This window comes from Macrotis lagotis, chromosome 1 (assembly GCF_037893015.1).
Source record: "Macrotis lagotis isolate mMagLag1 chromosome 1, bilby.v1.9.chrom.fasta, whole genome shotgun sequence".
NCBI lineage: Eukaryota > Metazoa > Chordata > Mammalia > Peramelemorphia > Peramelidae > Macrotis > Macrotis lagotis.
Window position 1 is genome coordinate 301,102,511 of NC_133658.1, and position 23,550 is coordinate 301,126,060.

At 33.1% G+C, this 23,550-nt stretch overlaps 1 pseudogene; it reads right to left on the reverse strand.

The window, feature by feature from the left end:
* Nucleotides 1–18,055, reverse strand: part of LOC141494551 (isopentenyl-diphosphate Delta-isomerase 1-like) — a 27,884-nt pseudogene extending 9,829 nt beyond the window's left edge.
* Nucleotides 18,056–23,550: the final 5,495 nt, after the last annotated feature.

A 23,550-nucleotide genomic window follows, 5' to 3' on the forward strand; every position in this document is an offset into this window, starting at 1 on the left:
TCTGATCTCAGAAAAAGAAATAGAACAACTCATAAACAAACTCCTTCCAAAATTCCAAGTACCTAAATAGCTTTATCAGCCAATTCTATTAAGTATTTAAAGAACATTGAAACCCCAAATTATATAATTTTAAAAAAATAGGCAAAGAAGTCCTATCAAATACCTACTAGGCTACAAATATCTTCTTGATAACTAAACCAGGTTAAAACAGAAAAGGAAAACCATAAAATCAACACCTCTAATAAATGTTGAGACAAAATTTGGAAATAAAATTTAGGAAGGAGACTACAGCAATATGATCCAAAGAGTATACATTGTGACCAGGCTAGATTGAAAAAAGGAATGCATAGCTTGTTCAGTCTTAGAAAAACTGTAAACATAATTGATCATTTTGATAACATGAACAACAAAAATTACATCATATTAATAAATACAGAAAAAAAGGTTTTAATAAGATAAAACATTCTTGGAACTCAAAACTTTCAAAAATGTCAAAAATTATTTTAATATTAAAATTAAAATATATTTTAAAATATATACACCAAAAGCTAGAAAAGATCCAACATTCATTACTAAGTTTTTAAAACACTATAAAGCATAAGAGTAAATGTGTCTTAATATGATAAATTGTATCTTTTTAAAAATAAAAGCAATATCATTGTCCATATTAGAGATGAACAAAAGTCCTTCCAGTAAGATAAGAGGTAAATCAAGGATGTCCATTATTGCCATTAGTAGTCAACCTAGAGCTAGAAATCTTAACTATATCAGTAAAGCTGGAATAATCATAGGCAAATAAAAAAAACAAAATGTCATTTTCCATGAATGATATGATGACTTACCTAGTTACCTAAAGAGAGAACTAAAAAAAAGCATAGTACCAACAAAATGCAGCATGTCAAGGCAGAAAGATTACATTTAAAAAGTTGAAAATACTTTGGAATCTATCTTCCAAGGCATCTGTAAGAACTATATAAACCCAACTACAAAATGGTCATTATAAATTTATTTTAAATCTAAATCAATGGAGGAATAGTAATTGCTCAGAGGTAGGCTAATGCAATATACTAAAAATGATAATACTACCAAAATTGTTCTGGATGACAAAGAAACCTCAAGAATCACTAGGGAAATCTTTTTTTTTTATTTTTAGTGGAAAAGGAAGGGTATCTATCAGTATCATATCTCAAACTGTATGACAAAGAAAGCATCATCAAAACAGTTTGGTACTGGTTAAGAAATAGACTGCTAAGTGAAACAGATTATATAAATAATATACAAAAGTCAATGAACACAGTATGTTACAGTTTGAAAAGCCCAAAGACCTGAGTTATTGAGGCAAGAACTCACTATTAAACAAAGACTATTTGGAACACTGTAGGGTAATTTAGCAGAAACTAGATACAGACCAACATGCACATGATATTGCAATATAAACTCCAATTGTAATAATGTTTGTCTATTTTTTATAGGTTTTTGCAAGGCAATGGGGTTAAGTGGTTTAAGGAAGGGTTCTATCAGTATCATATCTCAAACTGTATGACAAAGGAAGCATCATCAAAACAGTTTGGTACTGGTTAAGAAATAGACTGCTAAGTGAAACAGAATATGTAAATAATATACAAAAGTCAATGAAAACAGTATGTTACAGTTTGAAAAGCCCAAAGACCTGAGTTATTGAGGCAAGAACTCACTATTAAACAAAGACTATTTGGAACACTGGAAGGCAATTTAGCAGAAACTAGATATAGACCAACATTCACATGATATTGCAATATAAACTCCAATTGTAATAATGTTTGTCTATTTTTTATAGGTTTTTGCAAGGCAATGGGGTTAAGTAGTTTGCCCAAGACCACACAGCTAGGTAATTATTAAATGTCTGAGGCCAGATTTCAGCTCAGGTACTCCTGACTCCAGGGCTGGTGCTCTATCCACTGTGCCACCTAGCTGCCCCTTGTTTGTCTATGTTTTGAAGAAGACCATGGTATCAGAGAGGCAATGCCATGAAAAATCCATGAATTGGATTTGAGTGAGGGAGTGTTGTGCTAGGTCCCCAGCCTCACTTTCTCTTCCAGAGTTATCTGGTCCAGTGGCCAGATATGAAACAAGATGACTGGAGATGGCTTTGGATGTGAGGCAGTCACAGTTAAGTAACTTGGCCAAGGTCACACAGCTAGTATGTGGCAAGTGTCTGAGTCTGAATTCGAGCTTCTCTCCTCCTGATTCCAAGATTCACTATGCTATCTGACTGCTACAAACTCAAATGGATACATAACAGACATAAAGTACACAAACAAAATTAATGTAACTAAAATTAGAAGAGAAATAGGTAAATAGAAATATATATGCAGTAAAATTTCTCTGATAAAGGGCTCTTTTCTAATATTTATGTGGAAATGATAAAAATTTATGAAACTAAGAGCCATTTCACAATTGATACATGTTCTTAAGATTTAATAGGTATTTTTCAGAAAAGGAAATCTACTTTATCAATAATCATAAGAAAAATGATCAAAATTACTAATAATTAAAGAAATATAAATAAAACAACTGGAATTATATTCCCACTTTCATTAGATTGGTGAAATTGACCAAAAAAAAGGAAATGACAGATGCTAGAGGGACTGTGGAAAAACAAGTACATAAATGTATTATAGGAGGAACTCAGGAATTAGTCTAATCATTTAGAAAAGCAACTTGAAACTATGCCCCCAAATCTATTGAATAGTACATATTCTTTGACACAGAAATACTACCATTAAGTCTATACTTACTCCAAAAAGATTTAAAGAAAAAAGAAAAAAATACACATTTATAATAGCTCCTTTTGTGGTAGCAAAGAATTAAAAGCTGAAGGGGAATGTTTGATATATAAATGAAACAGAATACTACTGTGCTGTAAGAAATGATAAAGGAGAAGATTACAGAATAGTATGGCTAGAAGTGCATGAAATGATGTCAGGGAAATAAGAAACAGAAGAGCAATTTATATAGTAACAAAAATAATGTAAAGACCACGAGTAAGGAACACAACACAATCATTAATCATGATCCAAGAAAAACATGATGAAACATACTACCAATTTTCTTGGAGAGGGTTGATGGATTCAGAATGTAGGCCTTTTTTTGGATATGCTCAATATGAAAATTTGTTTTGCTTGTTTATATATATTTTTGTTTTTCTTGCTTTTCCAATGTAGGGGGGAGGGGTGGGAGGAAAGAAAAGTGAAATTCCACCTGAAAAAATTAATTGAAAAATTCAAACCCATAAAAATAAGAAATGTTCATAGGATTATATCATCATCATTATTACTATAAATATCTGACACTTGTATAGCATTTTATAGCTTTCAAATTATATTCACATAAAACTGAAAGAAATTACTATTATCTTGGACTGTAGTATCAGAAGACTAATGTCCAGAATGAGGGAAATGATTAGTGAATTCCCCAACCATCTTCATGATACACTCTTACCCTGTGGAAACTTTTGAAGACAATGATCAAATCACATAACCACTCCTAGAAAAGATTTATTAAACAATTGTTCAATGACTCCAGTTACCATCCCTATTTCTTCCCAGAAGAAAACTTTCCCCTGGCCACCGCTCGCCTATATGTATTAGCTTCTTTTATTAGAATGTAAGGTCTTTGTGGGCAGGGATTCTCACTTCATGTTTTTATATCTCTAGGGCTTAGTACAGGGTTTGGTACATACTAATCAGTAATAATTTTTTGCACTCATTTATTCATATAATCATTCATTCATGATAGTTTTTACATATTTTTTCTTGGCCAGATCACATCTGAAGCATTGTTTTTGCTTCACTGACATTGGTTGAGCCAAACTAGCCTCCTCTGATTTTCACACATGCTACTCCAACTCCCATTTCCATATCAGAGACTACTGTTCTCCAAGCCTGGAAAGTATTCCCTTCTCACTTCTGTGAGAATTCTTGATTTCTTTTAAAATTCTGTTCAAACTCAATTGTATTTATGAGGTTTTTCTTTCTTTCCCTAGGTAAAAGGACCTTGTTTTTATTTAGTATAGGCTTCAGAGTGTGTATGTGCTGGAGGGGAAAAAGTAGGGCAGGTGGTGTAACAGATACAACAGTAAACCTGAAGACAGGAAAACTTTTTCACATCTCACCCAGTTTTCTCTACTGTAAAATGGGTATAATGGCAGCAGTATTTCTCAGAATTGTTGTGAAGATCAAATGAGGTAATATTTGTAAAGCACTTAGCACAATTATGTTATATAAGTCCTTGTTCTCTTCTCCTTTTGCATATACCTATGCAGGTAGGTGGCACAGTGGATAGAGTGCAGATCGGTAGTCAGGAAAAATCATCTTTCTGAGTTCAAATCTGACCTCAGGCACTTACTAGCAGTGTGATTTTGAGAAAGTTAATTAACCCAACTGATCTCATTTCCTCATCTGTACATTAAGTTGGAGATGAAAATAGCAAATCACTCCATTATCTTTGCCAAGAAAACCTCAAATGGGTCACCAAGGGTCATATTGACTGAAATTATTGAACAACAATGCTTGTACTTGTTGTCTCTTTTTAACACAAAAATCTCATTGAGGGCAGGAACTATTTTGTTTCTATTTTTCTAGTCTCAGAACCTAATATGGTTTACTACTAGCAATTAACAGATACTTCTTGACTGACAGACAAACGGATTTGTGTCTAGAAGAAGACATCTGGTATTATGGTGGAAATGACACCAGGTAAAGAAAAGCTGAAGGTTTAGGGGCTGTTTGCCTTGGGGGAAAATAAGATTTACTAGAGGGATTGAGGAAAAGGCATGAAAGCTATCTTCAAGTGTATGAAGAGCTAACTTATAAAAGATTGATTATGCCTGTCCTTATTGACCCCAAAATGTGTGTGGGAGGGGAGTATGGGTGGAGAAAATCAAACATGTATTAAGTGTTTCCCATGTTCCAGGCTCAGTGCTAACCACTTTTACAAATATTATCTTATTTGTTCCCACTTGATCCCAACAGGGCAGAATAAGGAGTAATAGAAAATTAAGAGAAAGATTTGAACTTAATAGGAGAAAAATCTTTCTAATAAGTAAGGACTCTGAAAGTAAAATAGTTTCCCCTATGAATCAGTGTCTATCTTTGAAAGTCTTCAGTAGAGTTTAGATTTATAATTGTCAAGGAGATTGGAGAGTAGATTGCTGCGTAGTCAGAGGCTTGATGAGATGGTCTCTAAAGTCCCTCCCAATTCTGAGAGTATATGATTTTTAGGATCCTAGGATTTAAAACTGGAAGAAAACTTGGAGATTATCTAGTACAAATCCTTCATTTTACAGGTGAGGAAAAGGAAGTCCAAAGAAATTAAATAAATTAAATAAATTTGTCTAAGGTCATACAGGGCAGTTATGGGGTGTAGTGGATATAGCACTGGACTTGGAATCATCAAGATCTGAGTTATAATCTGATCTCAGACACTTTATAGATGTTGTGATCCTGGATATCACTTTATTTGCCTCAGTTCATCATCTGTCAAAATAAATTGAAAAAGGAATTGGTTATATCTTTACAGTATTACAGTATCTTTACAGATTACAGAATTACTTTGTCTTTGACAGGAAAACTATAAATGAAATGCCAAAAATTCAGACATGACTAAACAGGATCATAAAATACATAGGGTTCAGATTTGTACTCAAGACCTCTGACATCAAATCCAATATGGTTTCAAATATAATATCTTGATCATATTCAAACTTAATATTAACTACAAAGTAGAGTTAAAAATTCTTACTTATCATGAACAATCCTGGGCCTCAGTTTCCTCATTTGTAAAATGAGTGGGTTGAATTTAGTGACTTTTGAGATGCCTTTTAGTTCTATCATCCCATGTCATAAGTTGAGCTTTCAAAGCCTAGAAAACTTAGAATATCAGAGCTGGATTTATGAAACTTTAATGTTCATTTCTATCTATGATTTTTCATAAGTCTAGAGTTGGAAGGAAAGTTAGTGATTATCTACTCCAATCTCTTGGGGGCAACACAAGGGGAAATAAACAATAGAAACAGAACCTGGAATTTCACTTCTAATGGAAGTGAAATTGTTTCCATTGGAAACTCAGCAGTGAAGGACTCCCTCTTCTAATGGAGAACATCACCTTTCCTGCAACTTAGTCTTAGACAATTACCTAGTGTTCTGAGACATTAAATGACTTGGTGTCAGTATATTCCAGAAGCAGGACTTGAATCCATGTTTCCTTGACTTTAAGACCAGCTCTCTAACAAGTTATGTTCCCTTTTAATCTTTCATTTTTGGAAATGAGGAAATCAAAGAGAGCATTTGATTTTCCCCAAACAGTTTTACTAAGCTACAAAGGCAGAATTAGAATCTAAATCCTCCAGAGGACTGCAGAATCAATGCAGACAGAATAAAAAGCCTGGAAAGGAATAGTGACTTTCTATGATCAGATTGCAAATTAAGTTAGTGGCAATAGCTAGAATTTGAACCCAAGGCTCTGATTCTTGTGCTCTCCCCACACCCACACCACCCCTGCCTCCCTAGAGTCAAATATTGACCAATATTTTAATGATAGAATGCTGTGGTCAAGAAAATATAAAGGTAAGTACTAGGTCTTCTTCTTTTTTCTTAATCCTCTTCTCCACGTGGTTCTGTCTGTAATTTACCAGACACTTCTTAGGTAAGCAAGAAACCACCTCCCGGATATGATGGATCTGTGGGAGTGTGTCCCTTGTCCAGGGAACAATCCACTGGGAATAAACAGACGGCTTTCCTCTTATGCCCCTGAATATTTGATCTTCTATTTATTTACATTCCCTGACTTGGGGTAGGTTTGGGAATGGGGATAGAAGGGCTGTATATCAAATCCTGCCTGAGGCTTTCTTCCTGTTAATATATTAGAGCTGGCCAGTGTTTCTGTGACATCAGCAGGAATAAATGCATAAACTTGGGAGACAATGGTTGAAGAAACAGAGTCCTTTGATGTGTGGCAAATGACTCCCAATTGGGAAACATTGATATATAGCCAAGCTAGGGGTGAAAGAGGGTTGACTAGAAAGTGTTTGTACCCTTGATAAGATATCCTCCCTTCCCCACTCTCCTCCTCTCTAGGGATGCAGGTTAAAAGTTTCAATACATACCCAGCTTTAAGAATCCTGGAGTCCTGACCAAAGACCCTGAAATCATCTGACAAGAGTTGGTTCTGTTTAGGATCATAGGATAAAGGATTGGTTTGCACCTTAAAGATCTTATGTCATCATTTTATAAAGGAGGAAACTGAGGCCAAAAAAACAAAAGATATCATTTGCCCTTGGTTAGGTAGCATTTCACAGAATCAGAGTTAAACATGTTTCCTGTCTCTAAGTCTGGATCAGTCAGATGAAAACAATTCTACCCAGTAACTCATGTCTAAAGTGTAAAATATATGTTGTCAGGGCTATATAGCTAATAAAGGCAGGATTTCAAGACAGCGGACTGATTGAAAGATTATCCTTCCCCAAGGTAACCTCTGGTTTTTGCTGTTGTTGAACTTGACTTTTATTTCCTTGAAAGATCAAAGGATCATGAAATATGGATAAGAAAATCTTTAAGGCCTCCAACATCCTTTGTTTGTTGAAAGACAAATCCTTCAAAATTATTTTGAAAGGGATGATCATTCAGGAATGAATGGAAGTTAAAAGTAATCTCCTAAATCTGTAAATGCAGGTCTGAGAAAGATATTTATCCTAGTGAGAAGGAGGAAGTAGGTTCAAGGCAAATTGAATTCCTGTGGATTCTACTTAATTTAGTACTTGTTTTGTTTCTAAAAGAGCTTGACTCAGTGGATAAAGCACTGGCCCTGGAGTCAGGAGTACCTGGGTTCAAATCTGGTCTCAGACACTTAATAATTACCTAGCTGTGTGGCCTTGGGTAAGCCACTTAACCCCATTTGCCTTACAAAAACCTAAAAATACAAAAACAAACAAAAAAAAATAAAAGAGCTTGACCCCTGGGTGCAAAACTGTTATGGAGCAAAATGCCACATACATTCAAGATCTTGGGAACCACAGATACCTCTTCTTACAGAGACAGAACTAAAAAGGTTTCCCTAATCTGAAACTCTTTAGGAAGGATTCACTAAAAGGGTCATTATTTAATTTTAAGACTCTAATAATAAGAGAAGCTAGAACTTTCCCTCTTATGAGAAAAATAAAAGGTACCACCTCAAGTGAAGCCTACAGCTGAAAGCTGGAACTGGAATTAGGAAGAAGTTTCCATGTCCACATAACTCCAATGAAGTAATGTGTACTGGTCACCACAAAACAAGTGAAGATTACATGTAACAAGAAACCAGCAGGAAGCCAGTCCCTAGAGACCATCACTTTGAAGATCCTGGTGACCCTACAGGGTTGGGATATGAGTTGCCTCTATACATCTATTTTCTATATGTTTGATCTTTGGCACACATACTCACCTATTTCTCACATGTGTCCTTCTATGAGTGTGGTAATTCTGCTACTAATGAAAAACTTTTTGTAACAGAATGTTTCCAAACTCTTCCAATGTGGGGAGATGTGGCACTGTTACTTTCTTACCATACTCTCTGTTGGTTATGTCTTTACTTTGAACTATGTCTGACAAGATTTGTAAACATTTCAGTAGGCCTATGGTTTTGAGTGGATGCCATAGTTATCTTGAACCTAGAATAACTTTTTGGGGAATCTCTGCAAATTAACAGTGGCCTTCTAGGCATTAATAAGATATAATAGGTCTTATATAATGCTTTAGATATGCAAAGTACCCTACAATGTCAATTCATGTGATCTTCACATCAAGAAAGAATCTTAAGTAATAGATCTATGAATACAAATTTGAGGCTGCCTAGGTGAAATGTGATTAGAGAAGCACCAGGAACGGCCCCAGCCCCTGTTTTAGACACTTGCCTCAGTTTGAGTTACTGATTGCTCACTCCTGTGTCCTATTTCAAGACAAGAATCTCCTGAACAGGGAAAATATGCAAAGTCATTAATAGCTTAATGTGAATAAGCTTATCAATTACTTAATATTTTTATCATTTAACAATTGCTAACTTTTGGCACAGCAAAGAAGGATCAGCATGTAGACATAAAGAATTTTGGGGTTAAAGAACTGAAAGAGTGAAGAGGATATGGAAAAAAGCAGATTTGAGGAGGGAATAATGAAAGATGAATAGCTGACTTCACAATTTTGCTGAGGGCTAGATGCTTCTTATGAAAATAGTCTCTAATCAGTGTGGTCAAGACTGATCCTCAGTGCTTTTAAGAAAATTGCCAAAATATCAATTGAGACAAAAAAGAAAATTGCCACATAGGAAAAGTTCTAAAAGTACAATACAGTTTTGGCAATGCAAGTAGCAGTAGAAATCAGGAGGCTGACTTGGATAACAACTCTTACACAGACTACACAGACTTGTCCATTTTCCCTGTAATTCAATTCAATATTTTTTAAAAAATCTAACAGCATTTATTAAATACTTCATAAATAAATAAATTTATTACATACTTCAGAAATGGTAAGAATGATTTTGCTTTGAGATTACTCCTGTGATTTCATTGGAGTAGAGCATAGGTATCAAATAGTGTCTGAAACAGATAAACTGTAATTAGGAACTATTTAATGAAATAAACAAAAATACAATGGAACTCAGACAATGTTAGTATATGGTCAATACAGGGATACTTAATGTGGTTTAGTGGTCCTCATTTCTTTTGAGTTTGACACCAAAGGCATGCACACTTATATTGCTCTCCAAAATAGTTGTATTATTTCTCAAATTCACCAATAGCATATTATTGTATCTATTTTTTCCACCATCCCCTACCCAATATTTGTCAACTTCCTTTTCTGTGATCTCAGTCAGTATTGATTGTGTGAGGTGATATCTCAGTTATTTTAATTTACAATATTTCTCTACTTAATAATTTAGAGAATTTTTTCATATAATTATAGATAACTTTAATTTCTTCTCCTGAAAGCTGCCTATTTATATATCTTTTTGATATATCAGTTAAGGGATGGCTATATTTTTATAATTTAAATCATATCTCTATATATTTGAGAAATTAGATCTTTATCATGAAAAGTTTTCTGTAAGTCCCCCCCCCCCCCAAGTTTTTTGCTTTCCTTCTAATTTTGGCTGCATTGGTTTTGTTCGTGTAAAATATATTTTTTCAATTTCATATGTTCAAAATTATCCATTTCATCTCCCATCATACTCTCTATCTCTTCTTTGGTCATGAATTCTTCTATTATTCATAAATTTGCTAAGCAATTTTTCCATGCTCCCCTAATTTGCTTATGATATTAACATTTGTGTCTGAATCATGTATCCATTTTGAGCTTATCTTGGTATATGCAATGTGAGATGTTAGTCTAGGCATAGTTTCTGCCAGACTATTTTCCAGTTTTCCCAATAGTTCTTGCTCCAAAGTCTTGAACCTTTGAGTAAGTGCTTGTGGTCATTTTACTTCTGTATATTATATGCCCCATCTGTTCCTTTGATCAACCACTCTATTTCTTATCCAGTATCATTATCATTTTGGTAATTGGCCTTTGTAGTACAGTTTGAGATTTGGTTATGATAGGCTCTCTTTCTTCATTCCCAACTCCCATTGTTTTTCTCTATAATCTTAAAATTTTCTTCTTTGAGATTAATTTTATTATTGTTTTTATCTAGCTCTATAAAATAATTCTTTGTATTTGATATCAAACTCAATAAGTAAATTAACAGTTGAAATTGTCATTTTTATCATACTGGTTCAGTTTACCCATGAGCAATTAATAGTTCTTCAATTATTTAGATATATCTTTATTTGTGCTAAAAGTGTTTTGCAATTGTATTCATACAGTTCTTATACATGTCTTGGTTGGTAGACTCTCAAGTATTTTATACTTTCTGAAGTTATTTTAGATAGAATTTCTCTTTATATTTCTTCCTGATGGATTCTTTTGGTATTATATAGAAATGCTGATGATTTATGTGAGTTCATTTTATGTCTTGCTTCTTACATTGCTTCTCCTGACTTTTGGAAAGATAAGGTCATAGCCTCTATTCTCTTTCATCTAAAGTGAAAGAAAAACTGCAACATAGAAGAAACAATGACTCAATTCATGGGAACATCTTCTCAGATAGAGAGACCCAGGTCAGTACTCTATTCACTGTGCCACTTAACTGCCCCTAATTAAACTTTTTAAAGTCATTCCCAGTTGTAGATACATACCTGTAGCCATTCAAAGAAACTGTTCAACACATGATCAACAGAATGGCACCAGTTAGGAATATTTATATATATTTCAAAGTCTCTCCAGGAATTCTGTTAAATGTCATCACATCTCTTCAATATGGGAATTACATAAGTAGCATTGTGTTTATCTTCATAGAGCCCATTGAACAATTAATTCTGTTTGCATTATGAAACAAGACAGGAAAGATGAATGGGAGCCAGACTACAAAAGGATTTAAATGCAAAACTGAGGAGTTTATATATTATTTCAAAGACAAAAGAATCCACTGAAGTCTTTGTAACATGCATTACATGGCATTTTAGGAATATTTATGAGAGTTATATAGAGAATGAATTAGAGAGGAAAGGGGTTTGAGGCAGGGAGACCAATTAGAATGCTATTACAGGGTGGCTAGGTGGCACAGTAGATAAATCACTGGCCTTGGAGTCAGGAGTACCTGGGTTCAAATCCGGTCTCAGACACTTAATAATTACCTAGCTGTGTGGCCTTGGGCAAGCCACTTAACCCCATTTGCCTTGCAAAAACCTAAAAAAAAAGGAATGCTATTACAATAGTCCCAGTGAAAGATAATAAGAGCTTGAACTATAGTAGAGCCTGTGTAAGTGGAGGGAAAGGAATGGATCAAAGAGATTTAGAAGTTAAGAGAAGTTGAATAGGACAGGATAGCTTCAAGTTTGCCAACAGAGATTTGTAAACTGGAAGGATGGTGCTATCACTAATAGGCAAGAGGGAAATTTGAAGAGGAATATGTTAAATATGATGATTTCCATTTCTGGCACATTGAATTTGAGATATCTACTGAATATACTCATAGAGATAATCTAGTAATCAATTAGCAATATGGAACTGAAGTTTGGAAGAAAGATTATGATCAGCTATATAGATATGGGAGTCATCTGAAAAGAGATAACTGACAAGTTGAAATTGTTGAATAAGAGACTTTAGAGAAAAGTGACTAGGACAGAGCCTTAGAGAGTGCTAAGAGAAGATGTAGAAAATGATAGATCAGAAGAAAAGCAAAAGACACCAGTTTCATGGAACCTATAGGAAGAGAAAGTACCCAGAAGGAGGAAATGATCAACAGTCTCAAAACCTATAGAGAGATAAAAAAAGAATAGGAACTAAGAAAAGTTCACTGAATTTAAAGGTCAAGAGCCTTAATCACCTTGGATAGAACAATTTTAATTAAATATTAGTTAGAAGTTTAAAGTTTGTAGAACTAGAAATTAAAGAGTGAGTGGAAGGTGATTTTTAAAAAAGGCAAAGAGTATCACAGATAATTCTAAGAATTTGGCATTGAAAGAAGTCAACAAGATATAGGAGAATATAGCCTGAAGAGATGTCAGAATCAAATGAGGATTTGTAAAGCATATGGGGTAATCACCAGTGATGTGGAAATTAAAGTAATAATTCAGAGATATTTTGCCTAAATGTATGCCAATAAATTTGAAAATTTAAATGAAATGGATGGTTATGTGCAAAAATATAAACTGCCTAGGTTAAAAGAAGAGGAAATCAAATACTTAAATAACCCCATCTCAGAAAAAGCAATGGAACAAGCTATTAATAAACTCCCTAAGGAAAAAAATCCAGGGCCAGATGGATTCACAAGCAAATTCTACTAAACTTTCAAGGAACAATTAATTCCAATTCTATATAAGTTATTTGAAAAAATAGATGAAGAAGGAGTTCTGCTAAATTCCTTTTATGATACCAATATGGTGCTACCTAAACCAGTAAGAGTCAAAACAGAGAAATAAAATTATATACTAATTTACCTAATAACTATACATGCAAAAATTAAATAAAATATTAGAAAAGTAATTTCAGCAAGTTATCACTGGAATAATATGCTATGATCAAGTAGGATTTCCCAGGAATACAGGATTGGTTCAATATTAGGAAAATTATCAGTATAATTGATCCTATCAGCAACAAATCTAACAGAAATCATATAATTGCTTCAACAGATGATTTAAAAGCTTTTGACAAAATATAGTAGCCATTCCTATTAAAAATAACACTTTGGGGCAGCTGTGTGGTGCAGTTAATAGAGCACTGACCCTGGAGTCAGGAGGATCTGAGTTCAAATCCAGCCTCAGACATGTAATAATTATTCTCACACCTAGCTGTGTGACCTTGGGCAAGTCACCTAGCCCCAATGCTTTGCAAAAAAGGTCAAAAAAGAAAAGGAAAACACTAGAGAGCATGGGGGGAAATGGAGTGTTCCTTAAAACAATAAGCAATATCTATCTAAAACTATGGGGATAAACTAGAAGCATTCCCAATAAGATCAGGGGTGAAACAAGGATGTCTATATCACCAGTATTAGTCAATATTTTATTATAAATATCAACCTTAGCAATAAAAGAAGGAAAAGGAAGTGAAGGAATTAGAATAGGCCACGAAGAAATAAAATTCTCACTCTTTACAGATGATATGATGATGTACTTAGAGAACCTTAGAAAATCATCTAAAAACTACTTGAAGTAATTAGCAACTTTAGTAAAGTTGCAGGATATAAAATAAAACCACATTAATCATCAGCATTTCTATATATTACTAACAAGATACAGTAGCAAGACCTAGAAAGAGAAATTCCATTCAAAGTAACAGTAGACAGAATAACAAATTTGGGAGTCTACCTGCCAAGGAAGACACAGAAACTATATGGAAACAACTATAAATCACTATTCACACAGATAAAATCTGATCTAAATAACTGGACAAATATCAATTGCTCATGGGTAGGCCAAACTAATATAATAAAAATGATAATTCTACCTAAATTAAATTACTTATTCAGTTCCATGACAATCAAACTAAAAAAAAATTATTGTTCTAGGAAAAAAATAGAACTAAATTCTTATAACAAAAGGTCAAGCATATCAAGAGAATTCATGAAAAAGAAAAAAAAAGCACAGGAAAGTGACCTAGCCATACCAGATCTAAAAATTATAATATAAAGCATTAGTCATCAAAACTGTTTGGTACTCATTGGATCAGTCGAATAGACTAGGTACAAAAAAAATGGTAGTAAATGTCTATAGCAATCTGTTTTTTGATAAAATCAGATATTACAGCTTCTGGGATAAAAATGCACTCTGATACAAAAAACTACTGGGACAACTCAAAGAATGCATTGCAGAAACCGTATCCTATTTCAAGATAATATCAGGATGGGTACAGGATTTAGACATAAAAATGATTTAATAAGCCAATTAGAACAATGAATTGTCAGATCTATGGAAAGGGGAACAGTTTATAACCAAAAAAGAGATAGGGAATAATATAAAATACAAAATGGATAATTTTGATTTTTTTCTAAATTGAAGTTTTGGCATAAGCATAACCAATGCAACCAAGATTAAATGGAATACAGTAAGAAGGGAAATCGTTGATACAGTTAGTATTTCTGATAAAGGATTCATTTATAAAACATATATAGAGAACTGAGTTAAATTTACACAAAAACAAGTCATTTCCAAATTGATAAATGGTCAAAGTCTATGGAAAGACAATTCTCATATGAAGAAATTAAAATTATCTATAGTCATATAAAAAATTGCTCTAATCATATGGATGAGGAAAATGCAAATTAAAACAACTCCGAGGTACCGCTACCTCATACCTATTGGATTGGCCAATATGAAAATGATTATGATGGAGGAAATGTGGGAAAACTGGGACACAGATGCATTGTTGGTGAATTTATGAACTGGTCCAAACTTTCTGGAGAGCAAATTAAGTCTGTATGCCAAAGAAATGAATAGAAAAAAGGGGGAAAAACCCCAGATGTACAAAAGTATTCCTAGCAGTTCTTTTCATGGTGGCAAAAAATTGGAAATTTAGGGGATACCCATCAATTGACAAATGACTGAACACATAATGATGGAATACTATTGCTTTATTAGAGATCATGAGGAACAGGCCTTGAGAACAACCTTGAAAGACTTACATGAACTGATGCTGAATGAAATGAGCCAAACTAGAAGAACACTGTACTCACTAACAACAACATGGATGATGATCAACTATGATAGACTTGTTCTTTTCAGCAGTACAACAATAAAAGACAATTATAAAAGACCTGTGATGGAAAATACCATCAAAAGTGGTATGGAGGGGCTACTAGGTGGCACAGTGGATAAAGCACTGGCCCTGGAGTCAGGAGTTCAAATCCGGTCTCAGGCACTTAATAATGACCTAGCTGTGTGGCCTTGGGCAAGCCACTTAACCCATTTGCCTTGCAAAAAAAATGGTATGGAAAATACCATATCATTTTTTTCTCTATAAATTTTTTTCTCCCATTTGGATTTCAATCTCCTTTCACAACATGGTTACTATGTTTAGTATAGTTACATAAGTAGAGTCTTTATTAGATTGCTTTCTATAAGGGGAAGGGAGGAGGTAAGGAAGGTATGGAGAAAAAAGTGAAGTTCGAAATCTTGCAAAAAACGATTGGTGAAAAGCATCATTGCATGTGGTTGGAAAAACAAATAAATAAAAATATGTGAATTGGGGAAAAATAAAAGTATGTAAATTGGGAAAAAAGAAGAATAAAGGAGAATCTATAAAATGAGGGGGTTATTTAAGGAAAGTCAACATTCATTCTGGTTTCTTCTTGTGTTTCTTTTTTAATTTCTTTTTTAATTTTTTCAATTGCATATAAAATTAGTTTTCAACATTCATCTTTTATAAAATTTTGATTTCTACATTTTTCTCCTTCCCTTCCTTTCCCCTTTGAAAATGAATAATTCATTCATGTTCAACTATGTTAAACATATTTCCATGTTAGTCATATTGTGAAAGAATCAGATCAAAAGAGAAAAATATGAGAAGAAAAAAACCCAAAATTTTAAAAGTGAAAACAATATGCTTTGGTCCACATTCAGCTTCTATAGTTCTTTCTCTATTATATGGATGGTTTTCTTCATCACAGTCTTTTAGAATTTTTTATCATTATACTGCTAAGAAGAGCTGAGCCTATCATAGCTGATCATCACACAATGTTGCTGTAAAGGTATGTAATATTCTCCTGGTTCTGGTCTTTTCACTTGGTATCAGTTCCTGCAAGTCTTTTCAGTTTTTCTGAATTTCACCTGCTCTTGAATTCTTACAGAACAACAGTATTCCATCATATTCATATATCACAATTTGCTCAATCATTTCACAACTGATGGACATTCCTTCAATTTCCAATTCTTTGCCACAAAAAGAGTTCTTAAATTTTTATAAGTATTAGTCTTTCCCTCAGTTTATGACTTTGGGATACAGAACTAGTAGGGGTATTGTTGGATCAAAGGGTAGCTTTTTAATAGCCCTTTGGACATAGTTCCAAAAAGCTCTCCAGAATGGCTGGATCAGTTCACGACTCCACCAACAGTGCATTAGTGTCCTACTTTTTTCACATTCCCTCCAACAATTTTGTCATATTGGTCAATCTGATAGGTATGTGTGGTGGTACCTCATAGCTGTTTTAATTTACATTTCTCTAATCAATAATTATTTAGAGCATTTTTTATATGACTACAGAAAGCTTAAATTTCTTCATTTGAAAACTGAAAACTTCATATTCTTTGGTCATTTATCAACTGGGGAATGATTTTTTATTTTTATAAATTTGACAGCTCTCTATATATTTTAGAAATGAGTCCTTTATCAGAAATACATTGCTACAAAAATTGTTTCCCAACTTTCTGCATCATTCTAGTTTCTAATCCAAATTTCAAGAAAGAAATATCCTTTAATGCTGTAAAAACTCTTTAATAATAATAATAATATATACATATATATTTATATACTTAATACAATACTTAATAGTTTACAAATTTCCTATGCATGTTATTCATTGAATCTTTGCAACAGTTCTGTGAAGTGCATTAAAGCAGGAGATGACTTCAATTTTTTACATGTGAAGAAACTGAAATTCAGAGGAATGAAGCAATTTGATTAAATTCACCCAAGTAGTGAGAGGACTGAAACCCAGGACTTTCATCTCCAAGTTCATGTTCTTCCTTTACTACACTGGCCTTTCCCTTTTCTTCCCTACCCCCCTCCAGATAGTCTAAGTTTTTGCCAGTGCTTGTGAGTTGGTTCCCTCCTGCTCTGGTCCTTTGAAAGATTAAGTCAAAATGTTTCCACAACTGTTCTCCATTAGCTTGACTCTGTGGTAGCTTAAATAGCTCAGGCTGCCAAAGTAATGATAGAAATGGAAAAGGCTTTTGTGATTTCAAAAGTTATTTGGGCCCAGGTTGAGTTTCACTCATAAATTTTTATATAATTTAAACAAAGACTGAAATTGTAATTAGACCAAAGAGATGCCATTTCTCTTTCAGAGTTTCAATGCATTTTTATATTAAAAAAGAAAGAAAAAGCACTTTGTCTAGATTAATATTCATTTACTAAGAGTTTCTGAAACACGGCAGAAAGAAAAACAAGTTCTCTAAGCATGATATACTTGGGATCAGAAGGAAATGTAATATGCAATAATGAAATCTTTCTGACTTGTAATAGATTCTGAATAAATGTTGCATTTCATTGCTAGTTTTCTCTGGTTTCAAAAGGCTTCCTGCAAAGAAGAAAAGCCCTGTTTTAAAAGCATCAACTAGACTAAAATTCCCCCTATTGCCTTCTAAACTACTCCCTATTTTTTTCAAGTTTTGCGCAAATACAGGGCGTTCTCCTGTGGGTTCTGATGTCAGGGATCCACCCTGGTGCGTAGAAATCTCATCAACAGAAGGGGATGATTGTCCTTCTGGCACCAGCATCTTATGCAGGGTTGGCATGCATGCCTCTTCTAAAGGAAATGGCTGTCTCTGAACAATCCTGGCATACAACTTCAGCTTTCACTATCTCCTTTTGATTTGGAAAACTTTCCTGGTGATAATAGTTAGTGTCCAAGAAAACTAGGAAACAATTTTTTTTCAGTGTCTGTCTCAGAATCTGAGACATGATCCCTTCAACCTGACTCCTATAGGAAAATAAATATAGCAAAAACTTTGGCTGGATACCTTATAGAGATGTAAGTAACAAATTAGTGAAACTAACAACCCTAATGGAATGAACTTGATCCTTTTGGGCTCCTTTGTTTAATCTCTTCAATCACATTTCCAAATGTTTTCCACTTCAATATTCTCCATTAAACACATATGCCTCCATTTGATCTTTAACTGAAGAAACTTTTGCAAGAATGATGAGGAAATACCCCAGGGAAGAAGAAAATCACTGGGTTGCTTGGTCCTCAATGAGAAGCACCTCCACTGTAAGATAATTCATGAGGAGGCTGTTCTCCCCACTCCCAGGTTATTGGCTGTACAGTAAGTTGCCAAGGCTAGTTAATTCCTTCTCCATAACTTTTCTTGAATCTGCTGCCTTCTCTTTACTCACACTACTACCACTAAAGTCTAGGACCTCTGATCTACTGTAATATGATCTTACTTTGTCTCTGTGTTTCCAGTCTCTGCCTTCTCCAATGCATTGTACACATAGTTGCAAAGCTGATATTCTCAAAGCACAAGACTTACTGTATCATACATTTGTTCTAGATATTCCTTTGGCTTCCTCTTGCTTCCAGAACAATGGTATCAAACTCAAATAAAATGGGTACTAAACCTAACACAGGGATTTCACTGGTTGCATATTGACTTTAAAAATAATAGATACTTATATTATCTATGTTCTACTTTTTATTTATTTTGTTATATACATTTCCAAATTACATTTTTTCTTTTTTTAAATAAATTTTTATGACTTTGTTTCTTACATCACCATAACTACCCCAAGTATCTACCACCCCCTCCTAGAAAATCATCCTATATGGCAAATGTTTTAGAGAAAAAAAGAATCATTACAACTGATTGATATATTGGAAAAAGTCCAGGGGAATCCAGGTGGCACAGTGGATAGAGCCAGAGTCAGGAGAGCCTGAGTTCAAATACAGTCTCAGACACTTAATAATTACCTAGTTATGTGACTTTGGGCAAGTCATTTAACCCCATTACCTTGCAAAAACCAAAAAAAGGAAAAAAGAAAAAGTCTAAAAACAAGTGCAATTTGTAATGCCTTCCACAATGGGGTGGGGTAGATGAGGAGGGTCTTCCCATATTTCTTCATTTGAGTTCAGCTTGATCTTTAAAAATTTTGTTATATTCTCTTTTGGTTTATGATATGTCATTGTTCTTTACATTTATATCATTGTAGTTACTGTATATTTTGTTTTCTTGAATCTTCTTACTTCACTATGTTTCACTTCATATAGATTTTCCATATTTCTCTTACTATCATGCATATAATTTTTTAAGGTACAGTGATATTCCATTACATTCATGTACAACAATTTGTTTAATGATTCCCTAGTTGATGGACCTCTATTCTATTTTTAATTTTTTGCTACAAAAATAAGTATTGCTATAAATATTTTGGTGTGAATGGGGCTGGTAAATGGGGTTATGATGACTTATCAATCACTTCCTTTTTTGATATAGGCCCAAAAAGAGTCTCTGGTTCAAAGGGTACAGATATTTAAGTAACTTTTTTGCATTATTCTCAATTGATTTCCTTTTTTATTTTTTAAATTGTATTTATTTAAGGCACTGGGGTTTTATGACTTGCCCAAGATCATACAGCTAGGAAATTATTAAGTGTCTGATATCAAATTTGAATTCAGGTCCTCCTGACTTCAGGACCAGTGCTCCATCCACTACACAACCTAGCTGCCCCTTAATTGCTTTTCAAAAACAGTTTTATCACTTCACAGCTACACCAACAATACATTACTGTCATGACACAATCCCTCAAATATAGACTATTAGTCATTTTTCATCATTTTTTTTGCTATTTTGTAAAGTGTGGAGAAAAACCTCAGAGCTGTATTGATGTTCATTTTCTGTCTCCTACCTCTAGCCATGACAAGTATATGATCTTAATCTCTTCTAATTTTGTAAAGTGTGGTCTTTAATATTAACATTAATAATGTATTATGGAATAACATGATATAAAGCATTTGTCTAAGGTAATTTCTACCAAACTGACTTCTGGTTTTACCAGTAGATTTGATCACTTAAAAGTCTTTTCCAGTAGATAATTCAAGGTTTCTACTTTATTAAACACTATCCTAATTAAGTTCTATGATTTTTGTTTTTCTTTGCCTAGCCTGTTCAATTGATCTGTTTGTCTGTTTTTAGCCAATATCAGATAGTCTTTATGATTGCTGCTTTATTCATATGAATTATAATATATAAAGTATATATTATTATTACTAATTATAGTTTGAAGGATGAAAGTGCTATTTCCTCTTTATTCCTACTTCTTTTCATCATTTCCCTTGATAGTCTGTAAGATCTTTTGTTTTTTCCAAAATAGTTTTGTCATTATTATATCAATTTTGTAAAATATCCCCTTGATAATTTGATAGATATAGTATAAATTAATGTTAGTTGTACTGCCATTTTTGTCATATTGGCATGTCCTAGCCATGAACACTGAATATTCTTCCAATTATATAAATTCTTTATTTATTTAAGAAATACTTTGATATTGAATCTATACAAGTTTTCTGTGTACCTTACCAGTTTAATCCTTAAAATTTTTATACAAGTACTTTTTGAAATGAGATTTCTTATTGAGCCAATATTCATGAATTATATTCATCTATAGTTTTTTTCATGACCTGGCTTAAATATAAAGACTATATTGTTTCATAAGGATTCTGGTGAGTGTTTTCTTTCTAGTAATAATTTTTGAAGCATTGGTACTAATTATTCTTTAAGAAATAGAATTTTTTTTTGAATCCATCAAGAACAGGTGTTCCCCCACCCCACCCCACCCCTTTGATAGCTCATTTTCAGTTCAATCTATTTTTCCCCATGAGCCTGAGTTATTTAGGTTCTCTATCTGATTTTCTGATGGTTTAGAAATTTTATTTTCTAAAGTTACTCCTTTATTCTTCCATGTTCTCAGTTTTGTTAGTAATATTCTAATTATTATTTTATTTTTCCTGCTTTTGTTGTGATTCTACCTTGTTCATTTATTATTTAAATGATTTTATTTCCTACATCCTTCTTTTTAATAAGATTAGCAAAGATTTCATCAATTTTATTAGTCTTCAAAGAATCAGTTTGTAGTTTTTATTTGTCATTATTATGGGAGGTGGTTATTTCAAAATTTCTTTCTAATTTTTAACATCTCTTCTTTTGTTCTTACATTGGTTTATTTATTTGTCTGCTTCCTGATTCTTAAAAGGAATATTTAGTTCATTAATCCTCTCTTTTTTCTATTTTGTTAATATATGCTTTAAGAAATTATTTTTCTCCCTAAGCAATGCTTTAGCTACATCCCAGAAATTTCATTATGTTCTTTGGTCATTGTCATTTTATTGTCCATGGTTAGTCATCATTTGTATTATTTCTTTTTTAACCTGTCTATTATTTGGGATTCCAGTCATGGTGATCTCTATCTTTTTTGTAGTACTTGAACCCAATCTCTGTTTTATTGAAATATGTCTATAGCTGATTAATAACTATTTAAGTCTTTTTGTCTGAAAAAGCAATTCCTTAATACATGGTCAATTTTTGTAAAAGTTCTATGTGATGCTTAGAAGTATGTATACTCTTTACATTCCCATTTAGAAGATGCCATGCCTTTTAGTTCTGGTTTCACTTTAAATTTATTCAGTTCCATATTTTACCATTTGTTTATCTTTCTTTTTGATTTATCCAATCATAGAAAACAGTGACAAGAGACTGTTTTCTATGTCTTCTAATAGCTCAGATAATGGTTCCTTTGTGAATATGTGTATTAAACGCATTTAGAGCATATAGTTCTGATATATTAGCATATATTATTAGTGGTATTAGTTTTTGTCTATAATTACCGTCAGCATAATGTAGTTTCCTTGTTTTTGCCTATTTATTTTTTGGATATTTTTGCTTTTTCAGATATCACCGTCTTCGATTCACTTAATACATACTCATTTTCCTATGGGTTCCTCTTACTAAGAGCACAAAGATCACCCTTGTCTTACTATTAGCCCTCTAGTTGACCTGGGCACATCACATATTTCTCTCTTTCTCCCTGCTCCCCCTTCACCATTCATATATATATATATATATATATATATATATATATATATATATATATATATTCTCTACTTCACCATTCATATATGTCAAAATGTAATACGTAAAAAATTTTGATTCATTTGTAGAAAAGGTGTTTCAAGATTCTGTTCATGATGCCCTAGATCTGACTCCCATTCCCATCATCTGCCTTCATCCCTGTCTCCTTGTGTACATTTAGAAGTAAGTTTCTTAGTGGTAACTCTGCTACCAATAGCTCTGTTGCTTTTGTTGAGCTTGGCTCCTGTCTTTTATTCACTCCTACATTTCTCTTGTTTTGGACATCTGAAAAAAAACACCCCAATATCTTCAGGCTGGATTTGCTTTCCAAAAGTGTTTTAAACCATTCTCAAGTATTAAATTTCTCTCTCTTTATTTTTAAGTTTATAATTAAACTCTTATTTCCAAACTAAGTCATTCTGAGTTGAATTCTGAATTTCATTGCTCTTCAAAACACATTGTTCCATACCCTCATGCTTTTTAGGCAGTGCACAATAATCTTGTGTTACATAAATTGTCTTTACTTTGTATTTGAAGATCTTTCTTCCTAATCACTTATAGAACTTGTTTTTTTCATTGAATTGTTAAATTTAACTACTATATGTCTTGGAATTTGAAATTTGGGGCATTTTTCCCAGGAGATGATCTATAAATATTTTGAATTTTCTATGTTCAGAAGTTCTGGATATTTCTCATCCATTATTTTTTTTCATTATGTTGTTAAAGTCTTTTTTGTCCTTCTGAGAAATCTATAATCCTTAGGCTTTATCCACATATAACTGCTGAGGCCAGTTATGTTTTGTTTGCAAAGTGACCATATTTACCTTTAATGGTCCAATTTCTTTTGCTTTTATGCTTCTAGATTGTCTTTCAGTTCTGGATATTTTCATTTCCAACCTATTTTTCTCTCTTTTGTTTCTTTAGTGAGACCTGCCATTGCAGATCATAGTGTTGCTATTCTGCCCAATTTGTGAGCCATATATTCTGTTCTCATAATTCTCACTTTTCTTGTGAACCCACTGGAACAGTATTCCGTGGTTCTATGTTCTCCTCAAATTCTACAGGGTTCTCTATTTCATCAAGTCTTAGATTATTTTCCTTTATTTTGTAGTATTTATTCATAAATGCCTGAGCTTACTTACTAGATCTGGAGGTCATATTTCTTT